General features: G+C 37.0%; 1 non-coding gene across 1 annotated transcript; it reads right to left on the reverse strand.

Moving 5' to 3' along the window:
• Window positions 1–14,542: 14,542 nt before the first annotated feature.
• Window positions 14,543–14,650, reverse strand: LOC130984314 (small nucleolar RNA R71). The gene has a single exon (XR_009088257.1). It is a non-coding gene; the product is annotated as a small nucleolar RNA R71 (small nucleolar RNA).
• Between the last annotated feature and the right edge of the window lie 255 nt (window positions 14,651–14,905).

Raw genomic sequence — 14,905 nt, forward strand, 5'->3', positions numbered from 1 at the left:
TGGCTGCTTCCTTTCTTGATTTGGTCATGGGCCACGCTTTTAAAAGCGTGGCCTAAGGCTCCAAAGTGTACCCAACTTCAAAATGTACCCCAAAGCTCTTTTTTTCTCCTTTTTTTGTGCTTCTTTGCTTCTTTTTCTTCTTATTTCCTACAAGATTTATAAAATTAAAAGATCAAGGAAATATATCATTTAAGTACAAAAAGCATTCAATATTTAAGCACAAATCATCAATTTCTTGTATGAAAAAGCATAGAAAATGGGTATATGATGACATGTCATCACAACACCAAACTTAAATCTTGCTTGTCCCCAAGCAAGAAAAGAATCATGCAATAAAGATTGACAATCCAAGGTAAGAAGAATAGCAACTCAATGTTCATGGCAAGCTAGTTTTCTATGCATGCTACAATTACAAAAGAGATGTAAATGATTGATGCTTCTATCTAGCTTATTTTATGAAATCATTTTCTTATAATTTTTCCTTGAAACAAGCTTTTGATTTTTTTTTTCTCCTTTTGGGTGCTTTGCCCCATGAGTTAATAACAAAGCTACGACTTCTAAATGCTTTGTTTTCAAGTATTACCACTTGATACATAAGCACCACAAGCATTTAATTAGAGGACTTCATTAAGCTCATTTTTTCTTTTCTTTTCTTGACTCTCTAATCATTGATGCTCAGAGCCTTGAGCTTTGAGGGAGTGCTTTTGCACTTGAGCCTAGCCTTGACTTCTAAGTGTTTTGTTTTCAAGCATTTGGCTTGATACATAAACACCACAAGCACTTAGCAAATAAATTGCCATTGGTACTCAGAGCCTTTAGCTTTCTCATTCTTTCCCTTTTTCTTTTCTTGCTTTAATTGTATTTGCTTCTTCAAGGTTTTCATGATTTCAAAAGATTTCACAAAATGTACTAGATGAAAAACTCCAATTAAATAAAATCCAATGCAATTGAGCAACAATTAATCATACTAGCTTTCCAATACTTGTATGCACATGCTAAAATCTTCTTTAATGCCTTGTTTGTTTATGATCATGATGCTTTTTGCTTTTGAATTCACAAAACTCAAGTTGGTAGTCATAATGTCACAACAACATATTTCAAATCAAATTCAAGCTATGCTTAGTCATACCACACATGCATACAAAGAAGATAATATGACAATCATGCAATTTAAAGTGCTAGAAACAAATGAGAGGAAAAGGAACTTTACAACCTTGTAATCCATCTTCTCTATTGTTGTCATTTTCCTCCCATTCTTCTCCTTCCCATACCAAATTAGAATGCTTGCTCTTCCTCAAGCAACAATTAGAACAATGGTGGTGGGGTCTAAAATGGATCATGAATGTCTTACACAATGAAATGTTAGTATCACATGTGTTTTAAGCAAGCAAACTGAAAGATAACAATCAAGGCACAAGAGACAAAGACATTTTGATTGCAAACATAAGAGGGTGTGCATGATACATTGCATAAAAAAATAAGTGGCACACCAAACTTAGTGTGACACTTTCACCTGAAATTAATGCAAGTATCTAGTAAGCATTGGAACCAAATTTTGTTGCATAGCAACACCAAACTTAGAATGCAACCATATGTCAATTTATTTGAACTAAAACTAAAGAAAAGAAACTGTTATTTGTTGAATACAATCACCAAGTGAAGAATCTATCATGAGTAAGGATGTTTGGGTGATGTATTAACAAACACAGTTAATAAAAGAAAGCATTAAAAACAAGGAAATGACTAAAACAATCAAGAAAACTAAAATTTTCTAACTAAAAAAAAATAACACTGCAGCGGCATTATGGTTATGTAAACAAGTGGTGTTGTTTGAATGAATTGCATAGAAAAATAAATGGCACACCAAACTTAGAATCTTGGTGCGTCACTTTCATTTTTGATTTGATGCAATCATCCAAAAAGATTGAAAATGTGTTGCATGGCAACACCAAACTTAGAATGTAACCATATGCCAATTTATTGAATTTAAACAAAGTAAAGAAAGAAAACAAAGCAGAGAAGAGAAATTATACCTACGGTTGGGTTACCTCCCAACAAGTGCTCTTTTAGTGTCATTAGCTTGACATGTTGTTCTTCACTTTCTTCCTCTTCTTCCAGTTTATTAAGAGGAATGACTTCAAGGGAGGAGAAGTTTCAGCTATTGTCCCCTTTCTTGGTTTCCTCTCAGCAAGCTTCCTTTTGAATTTTGCTTGATTGAGCTTGCTTTTAGGGACAGGCTTGGTGCTTTTGTTAGTTGCCTTCACTTCTTGGATGTCAAGACATGGTTGCTGTGTGATTTTTGGAGTTTGATCTTCATCCAGAGCCTTTTGAATTGGTGGTTCAATGAGCTTTTTCTCTTTGCACTTCTCTGCTTCACTTGAGTGTGACTCCTCTTGAATGTCTTTCTCACTTTCTTGCTCTTCCACTTCCTCTCTTGCACTCAACATTTGCTTTAATAGCTCTTTCATGGAGGAGGTTTGTTGATCTTCCCAAGCTTTCTTCATCTCCTCTTCATACTTTTCAATCATGGATACAAGTGTTGAGGCATTTTGGTCCAGGGAAGTTTGTGAGATTTGTGAATTGTCATGTTCCCTTGTCATCTCAAGTGCAGTTTCATTTTCAACCACCTCATTCTTCATTGAAAGTTCACTTGATGCAGTGGCCTCCTTATCTTGCTCTTCCACTTTCTCCTTCACATCCATCAATTGGCCTTCATTTTCCTTGCTCAGTGGTTCTACGCTCCTCCTTGTTTGCTCTAAGGGGCCATTCATCTTCTTGAAGATGATTTCTTTCCAGGATTGGGGTTGTGTGTATCTTTCCATGAGTTTTTTATGTATTTCAATGGCTTGAAGGTAATCCTCATCAGGTGGTTCAAGAGATGAAGGTTGAGAGTAATAATAATCAAGTGATGAAGAACTTTCAAATGAGAAACTGGGATGTGAGGGTGGATGCTCTTCCATTCCTTGGTGATACTCCCAGCCACCATTAGAGTAATGACTTGAATCATTTTATGGTGGTGGGAAATATCCCATATGATTTTCTTGCTCATCTTGTGTCTGTGAAGCAAATCTCCATGGATTGGAGTGCTTAGAATTTGTATTTTCTTGGTGACATTCCCAAACACCATTAGAGATCGGTGATGTTGGGTGATATCCCATAAAATTTTGTTTGACCATAAGATGAGTTGAACTCCATTTGTATTTTGTAAATATCAATGAAATTTGAAATTCATGTCACAGAGAAAGAATTTCTTAGTGAGGCAATAACTCAAACACCTTGCTATCAATTTCAAACAGAGAACAAAAACAAAAAAAATGCTTGATCTAGACTTCTCACCCACTTAATCATTGTTGATCTAATCAATCCCCGGCAACGGCGCCAAAAACTTGATGGTGTTTTTGTGGAAAAACGAATTTCCAACACACAAATCCAACCGGCAAGTGTACCGGGTCGCATCAAGTAATAATAACTCACAAGAGTGAGGTCGATCCCACAGGGATTGATGGATCAAGCAATTTTAGTGGGTGATTAGTTTAGTCAAGCTAACATTTAAGTGAGAATTGTGGCAGCAAAATGTAAATAGCAATGAACTTAAGGTGCAGAATGTAAATAGGCAGGAAGCTTAAAGAACAAGAAAGTAAAATTGCAAGAATCTTAAATGACAAGAATTATAAATTGCATGAAAAGTAAAGGGGGGTTGGGTGCTGGAAATTAAATGAAAGCAATAGATTAAGCAATTGGAAATTTAAATTGCAGAAAATGTAAATGTGCAGGAAATTTAAAGAGAGCAGTAAAGCAAAGCGTAGAACAATTGCATAGAGATTAACTTGCAGGAAAGTAATTTGGGATCATGAACAGAAATGTAAAATGAAGAACAAGTGCAGGAGAGTTAAATTGCTTGAAAGTTACTTGAAAGCCAATGGAACAGTGAAAATAGAAGAGCAGCCAAGAATTCAACTCAATTTCAAAATAAAATTGAGGATCTCAAGGAATCAAAGAGACTAGAAAACAAGTCTAGATCTCACTCCCTTCCTTGATCCAACAGCAACAATTGCAAAAGAAATAAAGGAGAGCAAGTTGCAGAAATTGTAGAAGAAGAAGAAATGAACAGAAAGTAGAATTCAATTATGCAGAAGAACAAAGCATGGATTTCAGATCAAAGATTGGAACAGAATTCCTCCAACCTCAATCCAAAATTTCAAAACAAGAGAAAGACTAAAGAGAGAGCTCTCTAATGGGGCAAGCCTTTTTTTTCAGTCGAGCTCCCCTAGTGAGATGGAATTGATGCCTTTATATAGGCTTTTCAAAGTGAAAATTAAAACAAATTACAATTAAAATGAAAATCCTAATCTAATTGATCCATGTGCCTTTGAGTGATGATGTGGGCTTTTTCTTGCTTTGGATTTGAGGAGAAATGGGTTTGGTTGGCCTTGATTCAATTTGGAGAGGAATTGAATTAAAATGGAATTTTAGTTGATTTTGGCCCATGAAGGAAAATTGCTTCCAGGAGGCTGCCCTGCCCTTGTGGAGGGCAGGGCAGAAAATTGATGCTTGGTGCTAGCAATTGGTGCGTGTTGGTGCAGCCTTGTTCGAGCCTGGTGCGGCCATGGTGCATGAAATGCTGCCCTGCCCGCGCCAAGGGCAGGGCAGGAAAAGTTGGTGCTGCCAGAACGTGCCATGGTGCTGCCAGAATCCAGAATTGGTGCGCCAGATTTAGAAATTGGTGCGCCAGAAATTTTCCTTGGTGCATGGGATGCTGCCCTGCCCTTGTGGAGGGCAGGGCAATGTTGCCTTGGTGTGTCTTGTGCGCGCACCACTTCCTTGACCGTGCGTCTCCCTCTTCGAGCCTTGGTGGAAGCATTTTGGTTTATTTTTGCTTGTTTTTGGCCCTTAAAGATGCTTTCCGTTCCTGCCTCAATTGTACGCCAAATATGGATTGCTATATATCGTTGGAAAGCTCTGAATGTCAGCTTTCCAACGCCACTGGAAGCACATCAATTGGACGTCTGTAGCTCAAGCTATAGCCCTTTGAAGTAGGCATAGTCATGCTGTGTGCGGCCAGATTTTAACTTAGCGAAAATTCTTGCTTCCAACCATACTTTGCATCACAATTCTGCCCTGCCCTTGGCAAGGGCAGGATCGTGTGCGTGCTGGCTGCTTCCTTTCTTGATTTGGTCATGGGCCACGCTTTTAAAAGCGTGGCCTAAGGCTCCAAAGTGTACCCAACTTCAAAATGTACCCCAAAGCTCTTTTTTTCTCCTTTTTTTGTGCTTCTTTGCTTCTTTTTCTTCTTATTTCCTACAAGATTTATAAAATTAAAAGATCAAGGAAATATATCATTTAAGTACAAAAAGCATTCAATATTTAAGCACAAATCATCAATTTCTTGTATGAAAAAGCATAGAAAATGGGTATATGATGACATGTCATCACTCATTTCCAAAGAGAGCGCCACGCTCACTAAGCAAGTGTTTTCATGGATTTTCAAGTTGGGAGGCAAGCTTTGCTATCCGTACGTGTTGAGGAGCGCTTACTAAGTTAACTTGGCGCTCACTAAGAAATCGCTAGTAAAGAAATAAGCGCACGAAATAGCCAGCGCTCAATAATGCAACGTAGCGCTCACTAAGAGAGCGCTAGTTGAGGAAAATTGCGCACGTGAAGAGCACACATAGTGAGTGAGCGCTGCGCTCATTGTGTGAACTGAACGCTCCCCTGGAGGCAACACCCAAACACCATCCTGACCCACTTCATACAAGGCCAAACCAACAAAATCCCACTCCAAGTTTTGATAAATGAAATAGAAAGTTTATAAATAGGAACAAAATTTATTTGAGAAGAACCCTTTTTTACTTTTTTTTAATTTTCCTTTGGGAATTTTAGAGTCGGAGATCAGATCTGGGTTTTCTTTTCTTTTCTGTTTCGTTTTCTCTCGTCTGTAATTTCTTCTTTCTGATTTTGTTACTTCACAAAAATTGTCAATTTATCTTTAGGATTTCAGAGTTGATCTAAGTTTTCTTGCTGCTTTGATTCTTCTGCAATTTTCTATTTTTGTTTTGCTACGGAGTTCTTGATCTGAATCTCTTCTTCTCATAATTTTCTATTTTACTGCAATTTACAATTCCAGTCTTGTTTTGAATCCCGATACCCAAATTCTTTTATTCTTCAAGCAATTTAAGTTCCCTGGCACTTTAGATTCAGCAATTTAAATTTCTTGCACTTTAAGTTTCAGTCATTTACCTTTCTTGCAATTTAAGTTTCAGCTTATTTACTTTCTTGTACTTTAAGTTTCTACAATTTACTTCTCCCGTACTTTAAGATTCTGTCAATTTTCATTCTGCACTCATTCTGTAATTTACTTCTCCCGTACTTTAAGATTCTGTCAATTTTCATTCTGCACTCTAGTTCACTTGCAATTTTACTTCTGTTAATCAAATTTCACTCAATATATCAAATATTCGCTTAACTAAATTCATCACCATACTAAAATTGCTCAATCCATCAATCCCTATGGGATCGACCTCACTCTTGTGAGTTATTACTACTTGATGTGACCTGGTACACTTGTCGGTGAGTTTGTGTGGAATCGTTTTTCCCTCATCAAGTTTTTGGCGCCGTTACCGGGGATTGATATAGATTGACAATGATAAAGTAGGGTGATAATCTAGATTAAGCATTTTTTCTTTGTTTTTTCAAGCACACTAATGATTGAGATTTTGTCTCTACTAATCCTAACTGCACTCAAGGATCAGAGTGCTCTGTTTTTGTTTCTTGTTGTTTTGGTTTCTTGTCAGGAGGGAGAAGAGGTGACTCCACTTATTTTGATCCTGAACCAAAGAGAACACTCTTGAGATTGAGAAGAGAAGCAAGAGGGAAGGGCGTAATTGGAGAAGAAGAGTCAGAGGAAGAGAATCAAGAGATGGAGGGCAAACCCCCTACTCCACCAGACGAAGGGGTGGCTAATAACAATGGCCAGCCTCAAAGGAGAGTTCTAGCCTCCTACACCTTCCCCAATGCAAGAAATTATGGAAGCAGTATACTCACTATAAATGTTCATGCAAACAACTTTGAGTTGAAACCTCAACTTATTACACTAGTGCAGAGCAACTGTTCTTATGGAGGATGTCCCTTGGAAGATCCAAATCAGCACCTAGCCATCTTTTTGAGAATATGTGACACAGTTAAGACAAATGGTGTACACCCAAACATATATAAGTTGCTGCTGTTTCCAGTTTCCTTGAGGGATAAGGAAAATCAATGGTTAGAAGCATTTCCCAAAGAAAACATTAACAATTGGGAAGATTTAGTGAGTAAATTTTTGGCTAAATTTTACCCACCTCAGAGGATCAGAAGATTGAAGGTAGAGGTACAAACCTTCACCCAAATGGATGAAGAATCACTTTATGAGGCCTGGAAAAGATACAAAGCCTTGATTAGGAAGTGTCCACCGAAGATGTTTAATAAATAGGACAGAGTTCAAAATTTCTATGAGGGATTGACTTTAAAATCTCAAGAAGCTTTGGATTATTCTGCTGGAGGTTTAGTTCAACTAATGAAGACAGCTGAGGAAGCTCAGAATCTAATAGATACTGTAGGCAACAACCAATACTTCTATGCACATCAAAGGTAGCGCCAACCTGCTCCAAAGAGAGGCATGTTAGAACTTGAAGGTGTGGACTCCATCTTGGCATAAAACAAGGTGATGCATCAACAGATTCAACAACAAATGGGGATGATGGCCAAGAGCATTGATGGTCTTCAAATTGCAGCAGTGAACACTGTAAATCAACCATCACCTACATGGGGACAAAAAGAAGAGAGCTATGAAGAGCAACAGCCTGAGCAAGTCCAATACATGCACAACCAAGGAGTTGGACAAAATGAGTTCCATGGAGATACCTACAGTTCATCCTGGAGGAACCACCCCAATTTGAGGTAGGAGACAACCAAAACCAGCAGCCTTGGCAGAGAAACTCAAACCAGAATAATTTCAGAAACACAAACCGTCAAAACCATCAAAATACTAACCAAAACCAATATAGAAAACCACAAAACAATCAATCTCAACCCAACTACTATCCACCCAACAACCCATCCACTAACCAAAACAATTATCATCCACCAACTACATCCCATGCTCAACCACAACCACATCAAGAAGCTCAAAGGATCTCCAACTTGGAGATGATGATGGAGAAGATGATCAAGCATCAAGAATTAGCCAATAAGAACCATGAAGCTTTACTAAGGAATCTGGAAAGACAAATTAGACAACTGTCCAAGCAAACAGTGGCTGAAAGACCAACCAGTGCACTTCCAAGTGATACCATTCCCAACCCCAAAGAAGAATGTAAAGCAATCCAATTAAGGAGTGGAAGAACCTTGGAGAATGACAAAGAAGCTAACAAGAAGCCTATGGAGAATGATATTGGCAGCAAGAAGCAAGTAGGAAAAAAAGACAAGCAAGACCAAGAGGAGTCCAAACAGAAGGAGGAAGAGCTCCAGGCCTCAAAGAAAGGAAAATAAATCATGAAGGAGCATCCATAAGAACTGAAGAAGGTGGAAAAGCCATACACTCCTTCCCTTCCATATCCTCAAAAGTTCAACAGAGAGCTTAAAGACCAACAGTTCCCCAAGTTCCTAGAAGTTTTCAAGAAGCTGGAAATCAATATTCCACTTTCTGAAGCATTGGAGCAGATGCCTCTGTATGCAAAATTTCTCAAGGAGCTTATTAACAAGAAGAGGTGCTGGAATGAAAAAGAGACAGTGATCTTAATCCAAGAGTGCAGGACTGTCATCCAAAAAGGCGTCCCACCAAAATTCAAAGATCCGGGGAGTTTATTTCTACCTAGCACCATTGGCAATATATTCATTGATAAGGCATTGTGTGATTTAGGATCAAGTATCAATCTGATGCCCTTATCTATGATGAGAAAGTTGTCCATAGAAGAAGTGAAACCTATAAGGATGACCTTGTAACTTGCTGACAGATCAATGGTAATCCCTAATGGAGTGGTTAAGAACCTCTTGGTCAAGGTGGATAAGTTCCTATTTCCAGCAGATTTTGTGACCTTGGATCTAGATGAAGAGGGCGGCGATTCCATCATATTGGGAAGACCTTTTCTAGCCACAGTAAGGGCCATCATTGATGTGGAACAAGGAGAAATAACTTTGAGGGCACATGATGAGAAGATCACTCTAAATGTCTTTCAGGAAATACATCACACTGTTGAAGAGAAAAGCTGCATGAGAGTTGAAGGAGGAGACATGCATTGGAAGGAAAAACCCAAAGAGACACTCATCAGCTCACCTTTGAAGCAAAAGATAAACAATGGAGAAGAACAAAAGGGTAATGAAGATGAGAAGGATGGAAAAGGATTGTAACCAGAAGCCATAGGATCAATCATTGAGAAGAATCCTGACATCAAATCTGGTGCCAAGGAAGAAGAGCCACCTAATAAAAGGGAAGCAAATTAGAAAAAAACTCAAAAGGGATGGAAAAACAAAAAGATCCCAACTGAAGGATTCTCAGAAGGAAACAAGGTAAAACTGATATACTGACAGTTGGAGACAGGCCCACAAACTGATGATGATTACATTGTCAATAAGATACTCTCGTTGGAGCATATAGAGATTGATCATCAAAGCACAAGAAGAAGGCTCACAGTGAGAGGGGACAAGCTGAGGCACTATAATCATCAGCCACCCTAACAAGGACCCAATGTCAAGCTAGTGATAATAAAAGAGCGCTCCATGGGAGGCAGCCCATGATTTAACGTTCCTATTTTTGTTTTACTTTCAATAATCAATGGTTCTCCTAGCATAAATTTGAGCTCTCGTGAGTAGATTTGATAACTGCACACATCATTTTGAAGTATATGTCTGATTCCTAAGTTTGGTGTGCCTAAAGGCACTCTAAAATAGCTTTTCAAGCAAGCTGATCATATAACCATTTTAGGATATATACTCATTCATTCTATTGAAGTATATAGCCAAACATTAAGTTTGGTATCTACATATGCGATGAATTTCAGGAAAATCACTTTTGCTCAAAAGCTCAAATTCATGAAATCGATAAACCATACATTGCATCATTTTAGAAGTTTATTATAATAAGGTAGAAAATAAAATGTTCCTTGTAATGAATATACCAATTATGACAGATGTTCATTGGGTTTCGTATGAATCACTTAGTAGAAAACAAGTTTGGTGTTCACCAAAATTTTGTTCAATCACTAAGGGGCATAGTTGGTTATTCATAAATAAGGAACATATAGCAAATTTTGTTTTTCTTTATTACTTTTCACTTGATAAACACCACCATACCAAATTCAAATTTTGAGCTTACCGTTGTCTTGATTCAAATGGATAGGTACGAAGAAGATTAAGAAAAGGACAAAACCATACCATGTACGGTTGTCCCAAGAAGAAAAGTAAGTCACATGTGCATGATTGGGAAGCACAACCTTGCAGGAATCAGCACCTAGGAGGCCGAACCGTATGCCCAATGAAGGGACGATCCTTGTCTTCATCCATCTCCACATGCAAACTGTTCATTCCATAATTTTTAATAAAAACATACTCAATCCTCACCCTTCATTACAACCAAACCGAACTATCAACTCATGGTGTTGTTTCAACAATTCATGTCTGATGAGCGGATAATTTATACGCTTTTTGGCATTGTTTTTAGGTAGTTTTTAGTATGATTTGGTTGGTTTTTAGAATATAATTATTAGTTTTTATGCAAAAATCATATTTCTGGACTTTACTATGAGTTTATGTGTTTTTTTGTGATTTCAAGTATTTTCTGGCTGAACATGAAGGACCTGAGCAAAAATCTGATTCAGAGGCTAAAAAAGGACTGCAGATACTGTTGGATTCTGACCTCCCTGCACTCGAAATGAATTTTCTAGAGTTACAGATACCCAATTGGCATGCTCTCAATTGCGTTAGAAAGTAGACATTTTGGGCTTTCCAGAAATATATAATAGTTCATACTTTGTCCAAGTTTTGATAACGCAAACTGGTGTTTTAATGCCAACTTTCTACCCTTTTCTAGCGTTAAACGCCAGAACTGGCATAAAAGCTGGAGTTAAATGCCCAAACTGGCACCAGAGCTGGCGTTTAGCTCCAAAAAAAGCCTATGCACGTGAAAGCTTCAATGCTCAGCCCAAGCACACACCAAGTGGGCCCCGGAAGTGGATTTCTGCATCATTTACTTATCTCTGTAAACCCTAGATTACTAGTCATTATAAATAGGACCTTTTACTATTGTATTTTCGAATAGAGAGATCTTTAGATCATTTTTGACACTATCTTTGTATCACTGTTGATCTCTTGATCATGCTTAGGGGGCTGGCCATTCGGCCATGCCTGTACCTTCATCACTTATGTATTTTCAACGGTGGAGTTTCTACACCTCATAGATTAAGGTGTGGAGCTCTGCTGTTCCTCCTAAATTAATGCAATTACTACTGTTTTCTATTCAATTCAAGCTTATTCTTGTTCTAAGATATTCATTCGCACTTCAACAAGATGAATGTGATGATCAAGTGACACTCATCACCATTCTCACTTATGAACGCGTGCCTGACAACCACTTCCGTTCTACCTGAAAACAAGCTTGAATATATATCTCTTGGCCTCCTGGTCCATGACGCATAGTTGCCTCTCCTGACAACAGAGCCTTCCATTCTGTGAGATCAGAGTCTTCGTGGTATAAGCTAGAATCAATTGGCAGCATTCTTGAGATCCGAAAAGTCTAAACCTTGTCTGTGGTATTCCGAGTAGGATCTGGGATAGGATGACTGTGACGAGTTTCAAACTCACGAGTGCTTGGGCGTAGTGACAGTGCGCAAAAGGATCATTGGATCTTATTCCAACACAAGTGAGAATCGACAGATGATTAGTCTTACATAACCCGTAGCCGGACGATTTTCACGTCCGATCCCCCAATATATAGCTTGCCATGGAAAGGAGTACGCATGACTGGATGAAAGCAGTAGGAAAGCAGGGATTCAAAAGGAACAAAGCATCTCCATACGCTTATCTGAAATTCTCACCAATGAATTACATAAGTATCTCTATCCTTTTTTATGTTTTATCTATCTTTTAATTATTAAAACCCCATGACCATTTGAATCTGCCTGACTGAGATTTATAAGATGACCATAGCTTGCTTCAAGCCGACAATCTCCGTGGGATCGATCCTCACTCATGTAAGGTATTACTTGGACGACCCAGTGCACTTGCTGGTTAGTTGTATCGGAGTTGTGTATCACAATTCTGTGCACCAAGTTTTTGGCGCCGTTGCCGGGGATTGTTCGAGTTTGGACAACTGACGATTCATCTTGTTGCTATGATTAGGTAATTTTCTTCTTGTTTCAACCTTTATTTTATTTTCTAAAAATTTTCAAAAATCTTTCAAAAATTTTTTATTCTTTTTCATTTTTCCAAAATATTTTTTTCGAAAAAAAAACAAAAAAATTTATAAAATCATAAAAACCAAAAATTTTATGTTTCTTGTTTGAGTCTAGTGTCAATTTTTAAGTTTGGTGTCAATTGCATGTCTTTATTCTTCATTTCATTTTTCGAAGACTCATGCATTGTGTTCTTCATTGATCTTCAAGTTATTCTTTATGATTTTCTTTGTCTGATCTTTAAATTCTCCTGTTTTGTGTCTTTTGTTGTTTCTCATGTGCATTCTCAAATTATTAGTGTCTCTAGTATGAAAATTTCTAAGTTTGGTGTCTTGCATGTCTTTCTTTTCTTTAAAATTTTCAAAAAAATATGTTCTTGATGTTCATCTTGACATTCAAAGTGTTCTTGCATGCATTTCTTGTTTTTATCTTAGTTTTTCATGTTTAATTTCATTCTATTATTTTTCTCTCTCATCATTAAAAATTCAAAAAAAATTCAAAATTATGTCTTTTCAAGTCAATAATACAGAGAATTGAAGATTCAGAACATACAGCAGAGGAATCACAGAGAAAAAAATGGGCGTTCAAAATGCCCAGTAAAGAAGGATTTCTAGCGTTTAAACGCCATAATGGATACGATTCTGGGCGTTTAATGCCAGGATAACATCAAGGAGGTAATTTTATTTTCAATTCAAATCTTTTTCAATTTCTCAAGTTTTAAAACTATTTTTTCAAAATCTTATCTTTTTCATACCCTCTCTTATGAATCATATCTTTTTCAAAATCAAATCTTTTTCATTCTTCTTCTTAATATTTTCGAAAATTTTAAAAATTAATTTTCAAAATCTTTTTCTTATTCTTATTTCATATTTTCGAAAACCTTGTTAACAATTAAGGATTTGATTCAAAAAATTTCAAGTTTGTTACTTTCTTGTTAAGAAAGGTTCAATCTTTAAATTCTGGAATCATATCTTTTAGTTTCTTGTTAGTCAAGTAATCAACTTTAATTTTAAAAATCAAATCTTTTTCAGTCATATCTTTTCAAACACATCTTTTTGAAACATATATTTTTCAATTAAATCATATCTTTTTCAAATCTTTTCTAACTTCCTATCTTCTCAAAATTGATTTTCAAATCTTTTTCAATTAACTACTTGACTTTTTGTTTGATTTAAAAAATTTACTATTTCTTATCTTTTCCAAAACCACCTAACTACTTCTCTCTCTCCAATTTTCGAAAACTACTAACAACTTTTTCAAAAATCATTTTAATTAACTAATTGTTTTAAACTCTAATTTTGTTTTACTCCTTTCTTAATTTTCGAATACTAACTAATTTTTAAAATAAAAATAAAAATATTTTTCCTTTTTCTTTTATTCAATATTCGAATTTCTCCTCTCTCCCATCTCTCTCTATTTAATCACTAACACTTATCCTCCTTTAATAATTCGGACCCAATCTCTCTATAAGTTCGAATTCCTCTCTCTACCTCATCCTTCTATTCTTCTTTTCCTCTGACACATCAAGGAATCTCTATACTATGACATGGAGAATTCCATACTTTCTTTGTTTTCTTCTCTTTTATATAATTAGCAATAAAGATAAAGGCATTCTTGTTGAAGCTGATCCTGAACCTAAAAAGACTCTGAAGAAGAAGCTAAGAGAAGCTAAAGCACAATTCTCTGAAGAGGACCTGACAGAAATTTTCAAAAAAGAAGAAGACATGGCAGCCGAACCCAACAACAACAATGCAAGGAAGGTGCTTGGTGACTTTACTGCACCAACTCCTGACTTCTATGGGAGAAGCATCTCTATTCCTGCCATTGGAGCAAACAACTTTGAGCTTAAGCCCCAATTAGTTTCTCTGATGCAACAGAATTGCAAGTTTCATGGACTTCCATTGGAAGATCCTCATCAGTTCTTGGTTAAATTTTCGCAAATATGTGACACTGTTAAGACCAATGGAGTTGATCACGAGGTCTACAGACTTATGCTTTTCCCTTTTGCTATAAGAGACAGAGCTAGTATATGGTTAAACTTACAACCTAGAGACAGCCTGAACTCTTGGGAAAAGCTGGTCAATGCCTTCTTGGCTAAATTCTTTCTACCTCAAAAGATGAGTAAGCTTAGAGTGGAAGTTCAAACCTTCAAATAGAAGGAAGGTGAATCCCTCTATGAAGCTTGGGAAAGATACAAGCAATTGATCAGAAGGTGTCCTTCTGACATGCTTTCAGAATGGAGCATCATAGGTATCTTCTATGATGGTCTGTCTGAGTTATCCAAGATGTCATTGGACCATTCGGCAGGCGGATCTATTCATCTGAAGAAAACGCCTGCAGAAGCCCAGAAACTCATTGAAATGGTTGCAAATAACCAGTTCATGTACACTTCTGAAAGAAATCTAGTGAACAATGGGACAACTCAGAAGAAAAGAGTTATTGAGATTGATACTCTGAATGCCGTATTGGCTCAGAACAAATTATTG

Source organism: Arachis stenosperma, chromosome 5 (assembly GCF_014773155.1).
Source record: "Arachis stenosperma cultivar V10309 chromosome 5, arast.V10309.gnm1.PFL2, whole genome shotgun sequence".
Classification (NCBI taxonomy): Eukaryota; Viridiplantae; Streptophyta; class Magnoliopsida; order Fabales; family Fabaceae; genus Arachis; species Arachis stenosperma.